The following is a 21897-nucleotide window of genomic DNA, read 5'->3' as shown; positions in this document are numbered from 1 at the left end:
TGACTCACCCACAGTGGTGTCATCCCCATGGGTGCATGTCACCTGCAGCAGTGCTCAGTAAGGATCACCCCAGAGGCTGACTCACTCACAGGGGTGTCATCCCCATGGGTGCATGTCACCTGCAGTGGTGCTTAGTAAGGATCACCCCAGAGGCTGACTCACACACAGGGGTGTCATCCCCACGGGTGCATGTCACCGGCACCGATGGTCAGTAAGGATCACCCCAGAGGCTGACTCACCTACAGAGGTGTCATCCACACGGGTGCATGTCTCCTGCAGCGATGGTCAGTAAGGATCACCCCAGAGGCTGACTCACCCACAGAGGTTTCATCCCCTCGGGTGCATGTCACCTTCAGCGATGGTCAGTAAGGATCATCCCAGAGGCTTACTCACCCACAGTGGTGTCATCCCCATGGGTGCATGTCAATTGCAGCTGTGTTCAGTAAGGATCACCCCAGAGGCTGACTCACTCACAGGGGTGTCATCCCCACCTCTGCATGTCACCTGCATCGGCGGTGCTCAGTAAGGATCACCCCAGAGGCTGACTCATCCACAGAGGTGTTATCCCCATGGGTGCATGTCACCTGCATCGGTGCTCAGTAAGGATCACTCCAAAGGTTGACTCACCAACAGAGGTGTCATCCCCATGGGTGCATGTCAACTGCAGCAGTGCTCAGTAAGGATCAACTCAGTGGCTGACTCACCCACAGTGGTGTCATCCTCATGGGTGCATCTCACCTGCAGCTGTGTTCAGTAAAGATCACCCCAGAGATTGACTCACCCACAGGGGTGTCATCCCCATGTGTGCAAGTCACCTGCAGCAGTGCTCAGTAAGGATAACCCCAGAGATTGTCTCATCCACAGGGGTGAAATCCCCATGGGTGCATGTCACCTGCAGCGGTGCACAGTAAGGATCACCCCAGAGGCTGTCTCACCCACAGGCGTGTCATCCCCATGGGTGCATGTCACCTACAGCGCTGCTCAATAAGGATCACCCCAGAGATTGTCTCACCCACAGGGGTGAAATCCCCATGGGTGCATGTCACCTGTAGCGATGCTTAGTAAGGATCACCCCAGAGGCTGACTCACTCACAGGGGTGTCATACCCACGGGTGCATGTCACCGGCAGCGATGGTCAGTAAGGATCACCCCAGAGGCTGACTCACCTACAGAGGTGTTATCCACACGGGTGCATGTCTCCTGCAGCGATGGTCAGTAAGGATCACCCCAGAGGCTGACTCACCCACAGAGGTGTCATCCCCTCGGGTGCATGTCACCTTCAGCGATGGTCAGTAAGGATCATCCCAGAGGCATACTCACCCACAGTGGTGTCATCCCCACGGGTGCATGTCACCTGCAGCTGTGTTCAGTAAGGATCACCCCAGAGGCTGACTCACTCACAGGGGTGTCATCCCCACCTCTGCATGTCACCTGCATCGGCGGTGCTCAGTAAGGATCACCCCAGAGGCTGACTCGTCCACAGAGGTGTTATCCCCATGGGTGCATGTCACCTGCAGCGGTGCTCAGTAAGGATCACTCCAAAGGTTGACTCACCCACAGTGGTGTCATCCCCATGGGTGCATGTCACCTGCAGCAGTGCTCAGTAAGGATCACCCCAGAGGCTGACTCACTCACAGGGGTGTCATCCCCATGGGTGCATGTCACCTGCAGTGGTGCTTAGTAAGGATCACCCCAGAGACAGACTCACCCACAGAGGTGTCATCCCCGTGGGTGCATGTCACCTGCAGCTGTGCTCAGTTAGGATCACCCCAGAGGCTGACTCACTCACAGTTGTGTCACCCTCATGGGTGCATGTCACCTGCAGCGGTGCTCAGTTAGGATCACCCCAGAGGCTGACTCACCCACAGAGGTGTTATCCCCATGGGTGCATGTCACCTGCAGCAGTGCTCAGTAAGGATCACCCCAGTGGCTGACTCACTCACAGAGGTGTCATCCCCATGGGTGCATGTCACCTGCAGCAGTGCTCAGTAAGGATCACCCCAGAGGCTGACTATCTCACAGGGGTGTCATCCCTATGGGTGCATGTCACCTGCATCGGTGCTCAATTAGGATCACCTCAGAGGCTGACTCACCCACAGAGGTGTCATCCCCATGGGTGCATGTCACCTGCAACACTGCTCAGTAAGGATCACCCCAGAGGCTGACTCACCCACAGAGGTGTCATCCCCATGGGTGCATGTCACCTGCAGCAGTGCTCAGTAAGTATCACCCCAGAGGCTAACTCATCCAAAGGGGTGTCATCCCCATGGGTGCATGTCACCTGCAGCAGTACTCAGTAAGGATCACCCCAGAGGCTGACTTACTCACAGAGGTGTCATCCCCAGGTGTGCATGTCACCTGCAGCGATGCTCAGTAAGGATCACCCCAGAGGCTGACTCAATCACAGGGGTGTCATCCCCATGTGTGCATGTCACCTGCAGCGGCAGTGCTCAGTAAGGTTCAACCCAGAGGCTAACTCACCCACAGTGGTGTCATTCCCATGAATGCATGTCACCTGCAGCGGTGCTCAGTAAGGATCACCCCAGAGGCTGACTCACCCACAGAGGTGTCATCCCCATGGATGCATGTCACCTGCAGCAGTGCTCAGTAAGTATCACCCCAGAGGCTAACTCACCCAAAGGGGTGTCATCCCCATGGGTGCATGTCACCTGCAGCAGTACTCAGTAAGGATCACCCCAGAGGCTGACTCACTCACAGAGGTGTCATTCCCATGGGTGCATGTCACCTTCAGCGATGGTTAGTAAGGATCACAACAGAGGCTGACTCACCCACAAAGGTGTCATCCCCACAGGTGCATGTCACCTGCAGCGATGGTCAGTAAGGATCATCCCAGAGGCTTACTCACCCACAGGAGTGGTAACCCCACGGGTGCATGTCACCTTCAGCGATGGTCAGTAAGGATCACCCCAGAGGTTGATTCACCCACAGGGGTGTCATCCCCATGGTTGCAAGTCACCTGAAGCGCTGCTCAATAAGGATCACCCCAGAGATTGTCTCACCCACAGGGGTGAAATCCCCATGGGTGCATGTCACCTGTAGCGATGCTTAGTAAGGATCACCCCAAAGAATGACTCGCTCACAGGGGTGTCATCCCCACGGGTGCATGTCACCTGCAGCGATGGTCAGTAAGGATCACCGCAGAGGCTGACTCACCCACAGGGGTGACATCCCCAAGGGTGCATGTCACCTTCACCGATGGTCACTAAGGATCACCCCAGAGGCTTACTCACCCACATGGGTGTCATCCCGAAGGGTGCATGTCACCTTCAGCGATGGTCAGTAAGGATCACCCAGAGGCTTACTCACTCACAGGGGTGTTATCCCCACGGGTTCATGTCACCTGCAGCGTTGCTCAGTAAGTATCACCCCAGAGGCTGACTCACCCAAAAAGGTGTCATCCCCATGGGTGCATGTCACCTGCAGCGGTGCTCAGTAAGGATCACCCCAGAGGCTTACTCACCCACAGAGGTGTCATCCCCATGGGTGCATGTCACCTGCAGAGGTGCTCAGTAAGTATCACCCCAGAGACTGACTCACCCACAGAGGTGTAATCCCCGCGGGTGCATGTCACCTGCAGCGGTGCTCAGTAAGGATCACCCCAGAGGCTGACTCTCCCACAGAGGTGTCATCCCCATGGGTGCATGTCTCCTGCAGCGGTGCTCAGTAATGGTCACCCCAGAGGCTGACTCACCAATAGGGGTGTCATCCCCATGGGTGCATGTCACCTGCAGCGGTGCTCAGTAAGGATCACACCAGAGGCTGACTCACCCACAGAGGTGTCATCCCCACGCGTGCATGTCACCTGCAGTGGTGCTCAGTAAGGATCACCCTAGAGGCTGACTCACCCACAGAGGTGTCATCCCCATGAGTGCAAGTCACCTGCAGCTCTGCTCAATAAGGATCACCCCAGAGATTGTCTCACCCACAGGGGTGAAATCCCCATGGGTGCATGTCACCTGTAGCGATGCTTAGTAAGGATCACCCCAAAGGCTGACTCGCTCACAGGGGTGTCATCCCCACGGGTGCATGTCACCTGCAGCGATGGTCAGTAAGGATCACCGCAGAGGCTGACTCACCCACAGGGGTGTCATCCCCAAGGGTGCATGTCACCTTCAGCGATGGTCTGTAAGGATCACCCCAGAGGCTTACTCACTAACAGGGGTGTCATCCCCACGGGTTCATGTCACCTGCAGCGGTGCTCAGTAAGTATCACCCCAGAGGCTGACTCACCCACAGAGGTGTCATCCCCATGGGTGCATGTCACCTGCAGCGGTGCTTAGTAAGGATCACCCCAGAGGCTGACTCACCCATAGAGATGTCATCCCCATGGATGCATGTCACCTGCAGCGGTGTTCAGTAAGGATCACCCCAGAGGCTGACTCACCCAAAGAGGTGTAATCCCCACGGGTACATGTCACCTGCAGCGGTGCTCAGTAAGGATCACCCCAGAGGCTGACTCTCCCACAGAGGTGTCATCCCCACGGGTGCATGTCACCTGCAGCGGTGCTCAGTAAGGATCACCCCAGAGGCTGACTCACCCACAGAGGTGTCATCCCCATGGGTGCATGTCTCCTGCAGCGGTGATCAGTAAGGATCACCCCAGAGGCTGACTCACCCACAGAGGTATCATCCCCATGGGTGCATGTCACCTGCAGCGGTGCTCAGTAAGGATCACCCCAGAGGCTGACTCACCCACAGAGGCGTCATCCCCACGGGTGCATGTCACCTGCAGCGGTGCTCAGTAAGGATCACCCCAGAGGCTGACTCACCGACAGAGGTGTCATCCCCACAGGTGCATGTCACCTTCCGCGAAGGTCAGTAAGGATCACCCCAGAGGCTTACTCACCCACAGGGTGTCATCCCCACGGGTGCATGTCACCTTCAGCGATGGTCACTAAGGATCACCCCAGAGGCTTACTCACCCAAAGAGGTGTAATCCCCACGGGTACATGTCACCTGCAGCGGTGCTCAGTAAAGATCACCCCAAAGGCTGACTCACCCACAGAGGTGTCATCCCCATGGGTGCATGTCACCTGGAGCGGTGCTCAGTGAAGATCACCCCAAAGGCTGACTCACCCACAGAGGTGTCATCCCCATGGGTGCATGTCACCTGCAGTAATGCTCAGTAAGGATCACCCCAGAGGCTGAATCAGTCACAGGGGTGTCATCCCCTTGGGTGCATGTCACCTGCAGCAGTGCTCAGTAAGGATCACCCCAGAGGCTGACTCACCCACAGAGGTGTCATCCACATGGGTGCATGTCACGTGCAGCGATGGTCAGTAAGGATCACTATAGAGGCTGACTCACCTACAGAGGTGTCATCCCCACGATTGCATGTCACCTTTAGCGATGGTCAGTAAGGATCGACCCAGAGGCTGACTCACCCACAGAGGTGTCATCCCCACGGCTGCATGTCATCTTCAGCGATGGTCAGTAAGAATCATCCCAGAGGCTTACTCACCCACAGTGGTGTTATCCCCACCCGTGCATGTCACCTTCAGCGAAGGTCAGTAAGTATCACCCCAGAGGCTGACTCACCCACAGAGGTGTCATCCCCATGGGTGCATGTCACCTGCAGCGGTGCTTAGTAAGGATCACCCCAGAGGCTGACTCACCCATAGAGATGTCATCCCCATGGGTGCATGTCACCTGCAGCGGTGCTCAGTAAGGATTACCCCAGAGGCTGACTCACTCACAGAGGTGTCATCCCCACGGGTGCATGTCACCTGCAGCGGTGCTCACTAAGGATCACGCCAGAGGCTGACTCACCCACAGGGGTGTCATCCCCATGGGAGCATGTCTCCTGCAGCAGTGCTCAGTAAGCATCAGCCCAGAGGCTGACTCACCCACAGAGGTGTCATCCCCATGGGTGCATGTCACGTGCAGCGATGGTCAGTAAGGATCACTATAGAGGCTGACTCACCTACAGAGGTGTCATCCCCACGCTTGCATGTCACCTTTAGCGATGGTCAGTAAGGATCGACCCAGAGGCTGACTCACCCACAGAGGTGTCATCCCCACGGCTGCATGTCATCTTCAGCGATGGTCAGTAAGGATCATCCCAGAGGCTTACTCACCCACAGTGGTGTTATCCCCACGCGTGCATGTCACCTGCAGCGGTGCTTAGTAAGGATCACCCCAGAGGCTGACTCACCCATAGAGATGTCATCCCCATGGGTGCGTGTCACCTGCAGCGGTGCTCAGTAAGGATTACCCCAGAGGCTGACTCACTCACAGAGGTGTCATCCCCACGGGTGCATGTCACCTGCAGCGGTGCTCACTAAGGATCACGCCAGAGGCTGACTCACCCACAGGGGTGTCATCCCCACGGTTGCATGTCACATTCAGTGATGGTCAGTAAGGATCACCCCAGAGGCTGACTCACCCACAGGGGTGTCATCCCCATGGGTGCATGTCACCTGCAGCAGTGCTCAGTAAGGATCACCTGAGAAATTCACTCACCCACAGGGGTGTCATCGCCATGGGTGTATGTCACCTGCAGCAGTTCTCAGTAAGGATCACCCCAGAGATTTTCTCAGCCACCGGGGTGAAATCCCCATGGGTGCATGTCACCTGTAGCGATGCTCAGTAAGGATCACCCCAGAGGCTGACTCACCTACAGAGGTGTTATCCCCATGGGTGCATGTCACCTGCAGCGGTGCTCAGTAAGGATCACCCAAGAGGCTGACTCACTCACAGAGGTGTCACCCCCATGGGTGCATGTCACCTGAAGCGGTGCACAGTAAGGATCACCCCAGAGTCTGACTCACCCACAAAGGTATCATCCCCATGGGTGCATGTCACCTGCAGCGGTGCTCAGTAAGAAGCACGACAGAAGCTGACTCACCCACATGGGTGTCATCCCCATGGGTGCATGTCTCCTGCAGAGGTGCTCAGTAAGCATCAGCCCAGTTGCTGACTCACCCACAGAGGTGTCATCCCCATGGGTGCATGTCAGCTGCAGCACTGCTCAGTAAGGATCACCCCAGAGGCTGACTCACCCATAGGTGTGTCATCCCCACGGGTGCATGTCACCTTCAGTGATGGTCAGTAAGGATCACCCCAGAGGCTGACTCACTCACAGAGGTGTCATCCACATGGGTGCATGTCACCTGCATCAGTGCTCAGTAAGGATCACCCCAGAGGCTGACTATCTCACAGGGGTGTCATCCCCATGGATGCATGTCACCTGCAGCACTGCTCAGTAAGGATCTCCCCAGAGGCTGACTCACTCACAGGGGTGTCATCCCCATGGGTGCATGTCACCTGCAGCGATGATCAGTAAGGATCACCCCAGAGGCTGACTCACTCACAGGGGTGTTATCCCCATGGGTGCATGTCACCTGCAGCGTTGCTCAGTAAGGATCACCTCAGAGACTGACTCACTCACAGGGGTGTCATCCCCATGGGTGATTGTCATCTGCAGCAGTGATCAGTTAGGATCACCCCAGAGGCTGACTCACTCATAGAGGTGTCATCACCACGGGTGCATGTCACCTGCAGCGGTGCTCAGTAAGAATCAGCCCAGAGGCTTACTCACTCACAGTATTGTCATCCCCATGGGTTCATGTCACCTGCAGCTGTGCTCAGTAAGGATCACCCCAGAGGCTGACTCACTCACAGGGGTGTCATCCCCATGGGTGCATGTCACCTGCAGCACTGCTCAGTAACGATCACCCCAGAGGCTGACTCACCCACAGGGGTGTCATCCCCACGGGTGCATGTCACCTGCAGCGATGGTCAGTAAGGATCACCCCAGATGCTGACTCTCTCACAGGGGTGTCATCCCCATGGGTGCATGTCACCTGCATCTGTGCAGAGTAATGATCACCCCAGAGATTGACTCACTCACAGAGGTGTCTTCCCCATGGGTGCTTCTCACCTGCATCTGTGCTCAGTTTGGATCACCCCAGAGGCTGACTCACCCACTGGGGTGTCATCCCCAGGTGTGCATGTCACCTGCAGCAGTGCTGAGTAAGGATTACCCTAGAGGCTGACTCACTCACAGGGGTGTCATCCCCATGGGTGCATGTCACCTGCAGCGGCAGTGCTCAGTAAGGTTCAACCCAGAGGCTAACTCACCCACAGTGGTGTCATTCCCATGAATGCATGTCACCTGCAGCGGTACTCAGTAAGGATCACCCCAGAGGCTGACTCACCCACAGAGGTGTCATCCCCATGGGTGCATGTCACCTGCAGCAGTGCTCAGTAAGTATCACCCCAGAGGCTAACTCACCCAAAGGGGTGTCATCCCCATGGGTGCATGTCACCTGCAGCAGTACTCAGTAAGTATCACCCCAGAGGCTGACTCACTCACAGAGGTGTCATCCCCAGGTGTGCATGTCACCTGCAGCGGTGCTCAGTAAGGATCACCCCAGAGGCTGACTCACTCACAGGGGTGTCATCCCCATGTGTGCATGTCACCTGCAGCGGCAGTGCTCAGTAAGGTTCAACCCAGAGGCTAACTCACCCACAGTGGTGTCATTCCCATGAATGCTTGTCACCTGCAGCGGTGCTCAGTAAGGATCACCCCAGAGGCTGACTCACCCACAGAGGTGTCATCCCCATGGATGCATGTCACCTGCAGAAGTGCTCAGTAAGTATCACCCCAGAGGCTAACTCACCTAAAGGGGTGTCATCCCCATGGGTGCATGTCACCTGCAGCAGTACTCAGTAAGGATCACCCCAGAGGCTGACTCACTCACAGAGGTGTCATTCCCATGGGTGCATGTCACCTGCAGCGATGGTTAGTAAGGATCACCCCAGAGGCTGACTCACCCACAAAGGTGTCATCCCCACGGGTGCATGTCACCTGCAGCGATGGTCAGTAAGGATTAGTGTTGAGCCACCCCCGTAGTGTTCGAGTTCGGTTCGGTTCGTCGAACACCCGTGTGTTCGCCGAACTGTTCGTCGAACTGTTCGTCGAACACCTTCGAACACCGTTAAAACCAATGGCAGGCAAACAAAAACACATAGAAACACATAGAAAACACCTTCAAAGGTGTCCAAAAGCTGACAAACTGCTCAGAAGACATAACTAACACATGGAAAAGTGACAAGTACATATAGTCATGCGAAAATAAAAGAGGTGGAGGAGTAAAAGGAGGGGGAGACACAGATATAGGCATGTCATGCCCTTCTAAAATCCAAAAAGTGAGAAGCCGACACGGCCAGTCCGCTCCTGCCCGTGCCACCTCCGTGTCGCCGGGTTTGTGCCAGAGCCGCGGTGAACCCTGACGGCCAGCCCCCCTCTCCCAATACTGGTGCCTGTCCGCTGGTGGGTCGAGCGAGCCCCCCTGTGGTGGAGGCAGCTCTAAGCTTTTTAATTTAAATTGTCTCTCTAATTTGAATGAATACACTTTAAATCCATTTACAAGGATCTATTGGAGGGCAAGTCTCATGCCAGCAGCCACGATAATTCCAGCTCCAGTAGCGTCCACTAAAGCTGCTGCAGTTAAAAAGCTTTTATAAGGATCGAGCTCGGCTGTCCACCGCAAGGCATCCTACTGCCAGTCCCAGCCCCTATGCCTTGGGGTGCCTCCTGATGCTCTTCACTAAGTATCCCATGGTCCCGAAGCATTTCCTTTGAAAAAATTAAGTGTCTAAACTACAGGTGGTGTAGCTTGCTTAACAGCCGGGATAATCCGCTGACTAGCAGACACTGCTACTAGGCACAAAGTATTTCCTGGGCTAGATGCAGTTAAAAATTTGTAATTAGATACTCTCGTTGGATGCTGAGAAAGCATTCCATAGAGTCTCCTGGCACGCCATATATGATTCTCTTAAAAAGCTTGGGGTAGGGGTCTAGGGGACCCTTTTATAGCCAAAATCACGGCCCTGTATCGCAATACGTCACCTAGGCTGAAGATAAATGGAACTGTAGCACCCTGAGGGCTCGGTTGCTACAGACGTATTGCACCTCACCCAGAGGTGTGATATCTCACTCTCAGGTAAGGATGGAGTGTGGATCAGGACCCGACACCTGCATGCATTACACCACATTGCCGTGGGGCAGGGCGACCAATATGCCCCTGAGATGGGCACGACAGTCCCTGTCCCTGGCTGGAGTGGGGGGAGGGAACACTGAGGAAGGGGAACCCTGTAGTGCAGGAGCAGGGAGGAAGCAGTTCCTGGGTGCATTGAGAAGGGAGTATAAAAGGTGGGCACCATCTTAGTTCAGTGCAGAGAAGTCTGAGCAGAAGTGGCAGGGAGCAGGGGCTCTGCATGAGCTCTGCTCCGGAGGCGGGCCTAGTAACAGAGGCCCAGGCCTGGAAGAGGGAGAAGGAAGGAAGAGGAGCGGAGAAGGCTCCAGGAACGATGAATGAAGGGATCCCAGGGGTGCGGAAGGGCGAGTCGCCACCGCACGCCCGAATCCACCTGCGTGGAGGGGTCAGGCCAAAGGGGGAGACCGGTCCCCGAACTAGTGGAGGCAGGAAACGACCCTCAGCTAGAAACCGGAGGCTCTGACATTTTATGTGGCGCAGCCCCTCGCTACACCCGCTAGGAAGGCACCACATAGGGTCAGGGAAACTGGCGCCAAGTTTACCAAGAGGAGGCCCGAGGCAGCCGGACAGAAGTGTTGGTAAGAAAGGCCAGACAAAGGACACACAAAGGGGGTCCTGTGAAGTGCTCCAAAGTTATCTGGGAGTTGTCTGAGCCCCTCACCTGGTGAGCACAGTACGACGTGGGCAGCCGTTACCTGCAGACGTGGTCTGGATAATAAGAACTGTGAGTAAAGGCCCTGGACTGCATCACTGACTCCGTGTCGCTACTGCTGCTGCCCTGCACCATCACCCCCATCCTCCGCATACACTGCCCTGAGGCTATACTCCTCCCGTGGGGAGTTATGCTACGCTCTGCTGCACCCACAACACCAGCCTCAGCGGTCTGCCCTGTAGCGGCGGTTCACTCTGACCGCAATCCACGGGTGGCGTAGTCGGACATTTAAACATCAAAACCACATAAATAGTTCCGCCACTGGTTTGACCGCCCTGAGCCACGGAACCGGGTCGCCGCCACGAAGACTACAACCACCAGCATCCACCAAAAAGGGTCCGGCTCCGGGTGTCCCAAGGCCCAGGGGGTGCGTCAGAACATTTTCATCACCTTTCACAATCACCAATGGGACAAGGCAGGGATGTCCTCTGTCCCCTCTCTTATACATCCTAGTGATGGAGCACCTGCTCTCATCAATTCGCCATAACCCCAATATTAGGTGGATTGAGGTGGGAGGCACCGAGTACAAGTGCTCTCTATTTGCTGATGATGTCCTAGTATATATCACTCAATCACATATATCCATCCCTGCTGTTATGGCTGAAATAGATCACTTTGTTACATGGTAAAATTTTAAAATCAATGCAGCGAAGTCTGAGGCCCTCGATGTCTCCCTCCCCAAATCCATATTGGATTCCATCCAGTCCAACTTTCCCTTTGCCTGGCCCTCACAGGGTATCAAATACTTAGGAATTCCTATTCATAGAGACCTCTCCCATCTATGTTATCTTAATTTTGGGCCCTTTATTGAACAATTCCATACAGACCACGGTTGGCAAGTTAGAACTGTAAGATTCACTACGTGAACCACTGGTGTTTTGTGGAAAAGCACATGTACACTGCGTTCCAAATTATTATGCAAAAAGTGTTTAGGAGTGATAAGGGAAGAATTTGTTTGTTTGTCAGTTAAACTCATTGATGGTGATGTGTGTCAGGGCTCTTTATATCACTGTAAGCAATTGCAGACACCTGTGCTAATTAGTTTGGCAGGTGTGTCCAATGAAAGGCAAGACTACTTAAGAAGGCTCTCTCACATTTTTAAGCAGCCTACATTTTCTGCCAAAATGGGAAAGAAAAAGGATGTGTCGGCTGCTGAGAAGCAACAAATTGTGGAGTGTTTAGGTCAAGGCATGACTACAATCAACATTGTGCGATGATCAGGATGAAGTGTCTTGGCAATCAAGAAGTATGTAGCTGATTCACAGTACACACGTGTGCGTGCTGATAAGGGCAAATTGAGGACTCTTTCCTACAGGCAATTACGTCAGGTTGAAAGAGCAGCGGCAAAAAAGCCTTGTCATAGCAGCAGACAAGTTTTTGAAGCTGCTTGTGCCTCCAACGACCCCCGAACAACAAGATGCAGGGTCCTTCAGAGGTTTGCAGCTGTGCATACGCCATCCTGTCGACCTCCTCTATCCACTTCACACAAGCAGAAACTGCTCCAGTGGGCCAAACATTACATGAAGACTGATTTCAAAACTGTTTTGTTCACGGATGAGTGCCGTGCAGCGCTCGATGGTCCAGATGGATGGAGTGGAGGATGGCTGGTTGATGGACACCCCACGCAAACACGGCTACAGCGCCAACAAGGAGGAGGTGGAGTAATGTTTTGGGCTGGAATCATGGGGAGAGAGATTGTCGGCCCCTTTAGGATCCCTGAAGGCGCTAAAGATGAACTCCATAATGTATGTGGATTTTCTCAAACAGCACTTCCTGCCATGGTTCAAGAAGAAGAACTGTGTATTTCACAGCAAGATCATTTTTCTGCATGATAATGCACCATCTCATGCTGCACATAAAACATCTGCATCTCTGGCTGATATGGGCATAAAAGGGGACAAACTTATGGTGTGACCCCCATGCTCCCCTGACCTCTACCCCATTCAGAACCTTTGGAGCATCATTAAAAGGAGTGTCTATGATGGCGGGAGGCAGTTCACATCTAAGCAACAGCTCTGGGAGGGTATTCTGTCCTCATGCAAAACAATTGAAGCAGAAACCATCCAAAACCTGACAAATTCAATGGACGAGAGAGTTCAGAAGCTCCTTTCGAACAAGGGGTCCTATGTGAAAATGTAACATCACCTAGAATAAAGTTTTGAGTTGAAAACTGTTTGATTTCAGTTTCTAACAACCTGCTAATGCTTATAATTTCAAAAATGACCATTTTTTTGGTCTTTATTAAAATGAAAAGGTTGATCGAAAAGTTTGGGGGATCTAAGAGTGTGGCAACCCAGTAGTCATGATTACTTCGAATTCTGACAATATGAGGGTCATGCTGCAAGTAGTGCAGCAAGAAGGCACTTATGTGTCTTGCGCATCTCGGAGCCCCAAAATTATTTTCCGGGCTAGATGCAGCTAAAAATTATTATTAATTTTAAATCTGGTGAAGCTTTAGTATAGATGGCCTAATAGGATCAGTGCTGCACACTGCTACAAAGCCCAAATTATTTTCCAGTCAAGATACAGATAAACATGATTAGTAATTTTAAATCTGGTGGAGCTTATTATAGATGGCCTAATAGAATCAGTGCTGCACACTGCTACAAAGCCCAAATTATTTTCCAGCCAAGATACAGATAAACATGATTAGTAATTTGCAAGCTTAAAACCGTTGGTAGGGTGATTTTAACCAATCATCAAGCTTTTACTCACCCCAGGATGACACAGGGGTAGAAAAGTCGTTTCGGATCCATGATTTGTTCATCTTTATGAACGTGAGTCTGTCTACATTATCAGTGGAGAGCCGCGTGCGCTTATCTGTCATCACACCACCAGCAGCGCTGAACACACGTTCAGACAGAATGCTGGCTGCGGGGCATGACAAGATCTCCAAGGCGTAAGTGGCTAGCTCCGGCCATTTATCCAGATTGGAAGCCCAAAAAGAGCAAGGGTCCAGTGACACAGTCGTGGCTTCAATGTTTACTTGGAGATACTCCTGTACCATCGTCTCTAGGCGTTGACTATGTGTCAGACTTCTTGTCTCCTGTGGCCTTGCAAAGGATGGGCTAAAAAAGTGGTGAAATGATTCCGCAAAATTGATGTTACCAGCAGATACTGTGGTTCTGTTACGGTTTGAGTGCTGAACACTTGACGGTCCCACGGTTGGCAAGTTGGAACTGTGAGATTCACTACGTGCACCACTGGTGTTTTGTGGAAAAGCACATGTAAGATTCTGCAACAGTCTCTGCTGATACTCCTGCATGCGTGCATCCCTTTCTATGGCAGGAATAATTTCTGCAAATTTACTTTTGTACCGGGGATCTAACAGTGTGGCAACCCAGTAGTCAGGATTATTTCTAATTCTCACAATTCGAGGGTCATGTTGCAGGTAGTGCAGCAAGAAGGCACTCATGTGTGTTGCGCATCCAGGAGCACCAAGTCCCTGTTGTGTTGGTGGCGAGGTAACAATCATGCTTCCTTCCTCTGTCCTCTCCCCCCAACCTCGCACAACAGAAATGTGATCAAGGTCTCCCTCATCTGATGAGTCTTCCATCAGTTCGTCCTCCACTTCTTCCTGGGCTCCTGCGCCTTCCTCACTAGTTTGGCTGCTACCATGTGCCCTGGTAAAACCATCTCCCCCACCCTCACATGCCTGCCGCCTTGGTGCTGCCGACCTTCTGGACCTTGCAGATGTTAGCCCTTCCGCAAACAACTCCTCCTCCTCTACTTCCTCCACCTCCTCTTGTGCCACCACCTGACTCCGAATTCTGTTTAACATGTGCTCCAGCATGTAAATCACCGGAATAGTCATGCTGATAATGGCATCGTCAGCACTAAACATCTTCGTCGCCATTTCAAAACTGTGCAGAAGGGTGCATAGGTCCCTGATCTGAGACCACTCCTCCAGCGTGATTTGCCCCACCTCTGAATCTCGTTGGCCCAGGCTATACGTCAGAACGTATTGCACCAGGGCTTGTCGGTGCTGCCACAGTCGCTGCAACATGTGCAGAGTTGAATTCCACCGGGTAGGCACATCGCATTTTAGCCGGTGAAGTGGCAGGCCCAACGACTTCTGTAGAGATGTAAGTCGCTGAGCTGCGGGATGCGAACGGCGGAAGTGAGCACACAGCGACCGTGCCCTCTGCAGAAGGCCATCTAGTCTGGGATAGTGGGCTAAAAATTGCTGGACAACCAGGTTCAACACGTGAGCCATACAAGGCACGCGTGTGACATTGCCCCGGCGAAGGGCCGCACCCAGGTTTGCAGCATTGTCGCACACGGCCTTCCCTGGTTTCAGGTCCAGTGGAGACAACCATTCATGAAATTGGTTCTCCAGAGCTGACCACAACTCCTCAGCTGTGTGACTCACATTTCCCAGACATTTCAATGTAAAAACCGCCTGATGACGTTGAGCCCTACTGCCAGCATAGTAAGGAGGTGTGCAGGATCCATTCTGCGCAGTTAGAAAGCTTGTGGCATGACCAGACAGGCTTTGGGTGCAGGTGGAAGACCGAGAGGAGGTTGAGGAGGCAGAAGCAGTGGAGGAACTTTGACATAAAGAGGATTGACGCACAACTCGTGGGGACGGCAAGTCTTGGACAGCAGCCCCTTGTCCTGCTGTCACCATAGTTACCCAGTGCCCAGTCAGCGACATGTAACGCCCCTGTCCATGCCTACTCGTCCAAGTGTCTATGGTGAAATGCACCCTGTCACACACAGAGTTTCTCAAAGAAGCGGTGATGTTGTGTGCGACATGCTGGTGGAGCGCAGGCACACCTTTCTTTGAGAAGTAGTGCCGACTGGGCATCTGGTACTGGGGCACTGCGACGGACATAAGGTCTCGAAAATCCTCTGTGTCCACCAGGCGGAAAGGCAGCATTTCTGTAGCCAAGAGCTTGCAGATGGTGAAATTCAACCTCTTAGCTTTCTCATGGCTAGGAGGAAATGGTCTTTTACTTGTCCACATCTGAGGGACCAAGAGCTGGCTATTGTGCTTAGACGGGGTTGATAAGGGTGTCCCCGGCAAACTGCCGGTCTGTGAGGAAGATGCAGGCGGACATGTTAGGTTGCCTTGATCCAAAGGTGGTGCTATCGATGTCGGACAGCGCTCAACACCAGCTGGTGTTAACACCTCCAAAGAAAATGATGACCTGCCAATCACGCTGGCTGTTGCGGGTAAAGAGGTGGAAGGTCTGCGCCCCAAAACAGGTGTGACTGCTGTCCCCCCAGTCACAGAGGATGAAGAGGCCGCGGATGCACAAGATATGGCAGACGGCGGCTGGCCCGGCCGGCTAGGCCGCATTGTAGCACACTGAGCTTCCCACTGCAACTTATGCTTCATGTCCATGTGCCGGTTCATGCATGAAGTACTCAAACTATGTATTTTTTGGCCTCTACTTAGCTTTTGCTGACAAATGTTACAGATAACACGAGTTGGGTCATCTTTATCGATCTGAAAAAATGCCCAGGCTATGCAAGGCTTAGCACCCATGCGACCTGAAGAGCCACCACGACTTGTGGTGAGAGGCAGAGTTGTGTTTGAGGATGCAGTTGTTGACGTGCTTCCAGTACTACGTCTCTGTCCAGGAAGGCGCAACCTGACCTCGTCGTCACTAGCATCTTCCTCCACCTCCTCTGCTGACCTCATCTCTTGGCTGACTGTGGGTTGACAGTAAGTGGGATCTCCAACCTCATCATCATCACCCTGTGTGTTATCACACCCGTCGTCCTCAGAGCCAACCTGTTCCTGCCCTGGCAAAAAACTAAAGTTGTCGCTCCAATCAGGTATTTGAGTCTTATCATCGTCTTCCTCATTGTCTCCACCAACAGGAGTTACAGTTTGGGAATGAGGGTCTACATTATGGTCAGAACCTTCTGCGTCTGGTCCTGGATCCGACTCATAAAGATTCTGGGCATCAGTGCAGATCATTTCCTCGTCTGGATTCACAGAAGCGCTGGAGTCGACCTCTGATTCCCAGGCTATAGTATGAGTAAACAGCTCTGCAGACTCAACCATCTGTTCTACCTCATACTCAGACGGGCAGCTGGAGATTTGGGAGCTGTGAGGAAGCAAGTGCGATTTGGGTGACACCCTTGAGGACTGGAGTATTTGTGATGTTGAAGTTGATGTGGAGGAGAGCCCACTTAAAGGAGCACTTGATATCCGTTGAAGCACCTGCTGTTTTTGTGCCTCATCTGGAATTTGTAGCGATTGGCGTGGCCATAAGAAAGGGATCTTATCACATTGTCCTCTAAAAGAAGTAGACATTTTAGTTTGGCTGGAAGATGGTCTTTCTTCTGCAGATGTTACTGTTGCTTTAACACCTACCCCACGGACACAACCTTTTTTCCCCTTCCCAACACGCCTATTCCCCTTTCCACCAGCAGCAGGCCTTTTTCCACTCATTTTGGTGGTTAACTAATTCACAACTCTGGAGTTGTTTGCACAAAAAAACAATGGATGGTAACCGAGCAGAGCTGAGTGGCCAAACTGTGGTATTAGGCCAAAACTATTGGCTGGGTTAGATGCAGAAAAAGATTATATTCAATTTGCAACCTGATAGAGGTCAGTATAGATGGACTAATACAACAAGTCCCACACACAGCTAGAAGCCCAATATTTTTTCAGAGGTAGATGCAGAAAAAAATATATTCAGTTTGCAACCTGATGGAGGTCAGTATAGATGGACTAATACAACAAGTCCCACACACAGCTAGAAGCCCAATATTTTTTCAGAGGTAGATGCAGAAAAAAATTATATTCAGTTTGCAACCTGATGGAGGTCTGTATAGATGGATTAATAGAACAAGACCCACACACAGCTAGAAGCCCAATATTTTTTCAGAGGTAGATGCAGAAAAAAATATATTCAGTTTGCAACCTGATGGAGGTCAGTATAGATGGACTAATGCAACAAGTCCCACACACAGCTAGAAGCCCAAATATTTTTTCAGAGGTACTGTAGATGCAGATAAAAATTATTTTTAATTTGCAACCTGATGGAGGTCAGTATAGATGGACTAATAGAGAAAGTCCGACACACTGCTAGAAGGCCAAATATTTTTTCAGAGCTAGATGCAGAAAAAAATTAGATTCAGTTTGCAACCTGATGGAGGTCAGTATAGATGGACTAACAGAGAAAGTCCCACACACTGCTAGAAGGCCAAATATTTTTTCAGAGCTAGATGCATACAAAAAATTATTTTGAATTTGCAACCTGATGGAGGTCAGTATAGGTGGACTAATAGAACAAGTCCCACACACTGCTAGAAGGCCAAATATTTTTTCAGAGCTAGATGCAGAAAAAAATTATATTCAGTTTGCAACCTGATGGAGGTCTGTATAGATGGATTAATAGAACAAGACCCACACACAGCTAGAAGCCCAATATTTTTTCAGAGGTAGATGCAGAAAAAAATATATTCAGTTTGCAACCTGATGGAGGTCAGTATAGATGGACTAATACAACAAGTCCCACACACAGCTAGAAGCCCAATATTTTTTCAGAGGTAGATGCAGAAAAAAATATATTCAGTTTGCAACCTGATGGAGGTCAGTATAGATGGACTAATACAACAAGTCCCACACACAGCTAGAAGCCCAAATATTTTTTCAGAGGTACTGTAGATGCAGATAAAAATTATTTTTAATTTGCAACCTGATGGAGGTCAGTATAGATGGACTAATAGAGAAAGTCCGACACACTACTAGAAGGCCAAATATTTTTTCAGAGCTAGATGCAGAAAAAAATTATATTCAGTTTGCAACCTGATGGAGGTCAGTATAGATGGATTAATAGAACAAGACCCACACACAGCTAGAAGCCCAATATTTTTTCAGAGGTAGATGCAGAAAAAAATATATTCAGTTTGCAACCTGATGGAGGTCAGTATAGGTGGACTAACAGAGAAAGTCCCACACACTACTAGAAGGCCAAATATTTTTTCAGAGCTAGATGCAGAAAAAAATTATATTCAGTTTGCAACCTGATGGAGGTCTGTATAGATGGATTAATAGAACAAGACCCACACACAGCTAGAAGCCCAATATTTTTTCAGAGGTAGATGCAGAAAAAAATATATTCAGTTTGCAACCTGATGGAGGTCAGTATAGATGGACTAATACAACAAGTCCCACACACAGCTAGAAGCCCAAATATTTTTTCAGAGGTACTGTAGATGCAGATAAAAATTATTTTGAATTTGCAACCTGATGGAGGTCAGTATAGATGGACTAATAGAGAAAGTCCGACACACTGCTAGAAGGACAAATATTTTTTCAGAGCTAGATGCAGAAAAAAATTATATTCAGTTTGCAACCTGATGGAGGTCAGTATAGATGGACTAATAGAATGATGCTATGCCCAAAAGATTTTACTTCACTAGATGCAGTAAAAAAATTGGTATTCTATACACAGGTGGTATATCTTGCAACACAGATAGGCTACTCCACTGACTAACACACTCTGCAATAGGCCAAAAAGGATTAGCTTTGCTAGATTCAGCCAAATGCTGTGAAAAAAACTTGCACAGCACTGGCACAGACCTGCCTGGCAAAAACTGATAGGAACTGATGTAACCTAGTCCTGAAAAGGACTCCAATTACAATTAGTCTTTACTCCCACAACCTATCTATTTAAGAACACACACCTGCCTGATAAAAGTCGTAGGAAATGCTGTAACCTAGTCCTTAAAAGGACTGCAATCACAACTATTCCCTACTCCCAAGCTATCTGTATATTTGTGCGAAAATTGGCTTGAAATTAACAAGGTATAGCGCACACAGCAACAGCGGTGCCGTCTAACACGCAGCTGCAGCAGTGAGAAAATGGTGGCGACGGGGAAAATGGCTTGGTCTTATAGGGCAAGGACATGTGACATACACTGCCAATGACACATGCCCTTGCTTGTGTGAAAAAAAGCACTTCGCTCCGTGTGTGCGCTGCTGATAGGCTGACAGATTGCACCTCCCCACTGTAAATGCGGGAAAGAGAAAAAAAAATGGAGATCTTCATTGTTCCTGCAGAGATCCATCCCCTGCCCCTCCCCCCACCCCGCTGTACACTCAAACTGCGTATTAACATTAATTTTCATCATTACTGAGAAAAAATCCAGTTATGATTTTGGTGCACGAACAGTTATCGAACATAACCTCGAACAGCCGAATTTTTCTCAAATTGTTCGTGTTCGCCGAACGGCTCGAACACCGCCCAAAACAGCTCGAATTTGAGATTGGCGAACAGTTCGAGTAGAACAACGCTCATCTCTAGTAAGGATCATCCCAGAGGCTTACTCACCCACAGGGGTGTTAACCCCACGGGTGCATGTCACCTTCAGCGATGGTCAGTAAGGATCACCCTAGAGGTTGATTCACCCACAGGGGTGTCATCCCCATGGGTGCAAGTCACCTGCAGCGCTGCTCAATAAGGAACACCCCAGAGATTGTCTCACCCACAGGGGTGAAATCCCCATGGGTGCATGTCACCTGTAGCGATGCTTAGTAAGGATCACCCCAAAGAATGACTCGCTCACAGGGGTGTCATCCCCACGGGTGCATGTCACCTGCAGCGATGGTCAGTATGGCTCACCGCTGAGGCTGACTCACCCACAGGGGTGTCATCCCCAAGGGTGCATGTCACCTTCACCGATGGTCAGTAAGGATCACCCCAGAGGCTGACTCACTAACAGAGGTGTCATCCCCAGGTGTGCATGTCACCTGCAGCGGTGCTCAGTAAGGATCACCCCAGAGGCTGACTCACTCACAGGGGTGTCATCCCCATGGGTGCATGTCACCTGCAGCAGAGCTGAGTAAAGATCACCCCAGAGGCTGACTCACCCACAGGTGTGTCATCCCCATGTGTGCATGTCACCTGCAGCAGTGCTCAGTAAGGATCACCCCAGAGGCTAATTCACCCACAGAGGTGTCATCCCCATGGGTGCATGTCACCTGCACCGATGGTCAGTAAGGATCACCCCAGAGGCTGACTCACCCACAGAGGTGTCATCTCCACGGGTGCATGTCACATGCAGCGATGGTCAGTAAGGATCACCCCAGAGGCTGACTCACCCACAGAGGTGTCATCCCCACGGGTGCATGTCACCTTCAGCGATGGTCAGTAAGGATCAACCCAGAGGCTTACTCACCCACAGGGGTTTTATCCCCACGGGTGCATGTCACCTTCAGCGATGGTCAGTAAAGATCACCCCAGAGGCTGACTCACCCACAGTGGTGTCATTCCCATGGGTGCATGTCACCTGCTGCGGTGCTCAAATAGGATCACCCTAGAGGCTGACTCACCCACAGTGTTGTCATTCCCATGGGTGCATGTCACCTGCAGCGGTGCTCAGTTAGGATCACCCCAGAGGCTGACTCACCCACAGGGGTGTCATCCCCAAGGGTGCATGTCACATGCAGCAGTGCTCAGTAAGGTTCACCCCAGAGGCTATGCAGCGTCGGCGTCCCTGCCCTCTGCTAGGCAGGGACGCTGTTCCCCTCACTTCTCCGCTCCGAGTCCGGCGTCCTCCTCCCGCTCTGCTGGCAGCGCGCGCTCCTTCCCGGCCACGGTGCTTAGGGCGTGCGCGCGCGCGCTCCCCCTCTCTTAAAGGGGCCGTGCGCGCCGTCCTAGGAGTCCCCGGCCAATGGCCAGAGGACTTCACCATATATAAGGCACCTCCTCCAAAATGGAGGTGCCCGAGCAATGTTGTTGCACTGTTCACTACTCTGCTTCAGCCCTCAGGTCCCGTTTCCAGTTACCTGCCAGTTACCTGCCAGTTTCCTGCCAGTGTGCTGTCTGATTCCTGCCTGTTATCCGCTTACCTGCTTGCTACCCTGAGGTCCGACGGTCTGCCTTCCAACACCTGTCAGTCTGTCTATGGACCAGCTTGCCCGCTCACCTGGGAGCGCTCACCTGCTACCTGTCTGCTAGCCTACCTGGAGGCTCCTCCGTCACATGCTGTGACCACCTGCCAGTCCAGAGACTCTTGCCCACTCACCTGGGAGCGCTCATCTGCTACCCGCCTGTTAGCCTACCTGGAGGCTCCGCCGTCACGTGCTGTGACCACCTGCCAGTCCAGAGACTCTCGCCTGCTCATCTGGGAGCACACTTCTGCCATCTGCCTGCTAGCCTACCTGGAGGCTCAGCCGTCACAGGTCGTACC

Source organism: Phyllobates terribilis, unplaced genomic scaffold (genome assembly GCF_046119375.1).
Source record: "Phyllobates terribilis strain yellow unplaced genomic scaffold, ASM4611937v1 Scaffold_543__1_contigs__length_1142032, whole genome shotgun sequence".
NCBI lineage: Eukaryota > Metazoa > Chordata > Amphibia > Anura > Dendrobatidae > Phyllobates > Phyllobates terribilis.
This window is presented reverse-complemented; position numbering follows the sequence as displayed.